The sequence below is a fragment of the Giraffa tippelskirchi genome, chromosome 6 (genome assembly GCF_054371585.1).
Source record: "Giraffa tippelskirchi isolate mGirTip1 chromosome 6, T2T-mGirTip1v1.2.pri, whole genome shotgun sequence".
Lineage (NCBI taxonomy): Eukaryota > Metazoa > Chordata > Mammalia > Artiodactyla > Giraffidae > Giraffa > Giraffa tippelskirchi.
The window spans coordinates 61,034,411-61,035,051 of record NC_137280.1 but is presented as its reverse complement, the minus strand read 5'-3'; positions in this window follow the sequence as shown (position 1 = coordinate 61,035,051).

Sequence of the window (641 nt, the reverse complement as noted above, 5' to 3'; positions counted from 1 at the left end):
ACAGATGTAGATACAAGATACTGAAGATACGTGGGGCAGAGCGATGATGCAACTGCGTCAGATTTACAGCAGCAGGTGGTGGCCTTGCCTAGCAGGCGTCTACATGGTCATCCGACCTCTCAGTCACAGGAAAGAGAGAACAAGAAGGTCCAGCACCAGGGAGTCTACTGAAAGATCTGCAGCTTGGATTCAAAACAGAGAGGTCTGGAAGATGCTGGGAAAGTATGTACTTGTACAGTTTTCAGTCCAGATATTTGCAGAATTATGAAGAGGGCTTCTAAAAATGACTTGTCTCTCTCCTAACCCTGGCTTGGTCCAATTAAATGAGTCTCTGTAGGTAGAGTATCCCAGGTGGTGCTAGTGGTAAAGAATCCCCCTGCCAACGCAGGAGACACAAGAGACATGGGTTCGATCCTGGGTCAGGAAGATCCCTTGGAGAAGGAAATGGCAACCCACTCCAGTATTCTTGCCTGGACAATCCCATTGGCAGAGGAGCCTGGCAGGCTATAGTTCATAGGGTTTGCAAAGAGTTGGACACAATGGAAGCGACTTAGCACGTGGGTAGGGCCCAGGCACTGGTATTTTGGGGATTTCAGGGTTTATTGTGTTTGTTTGTTTTTTTTGGTTGTACTATGCAACTT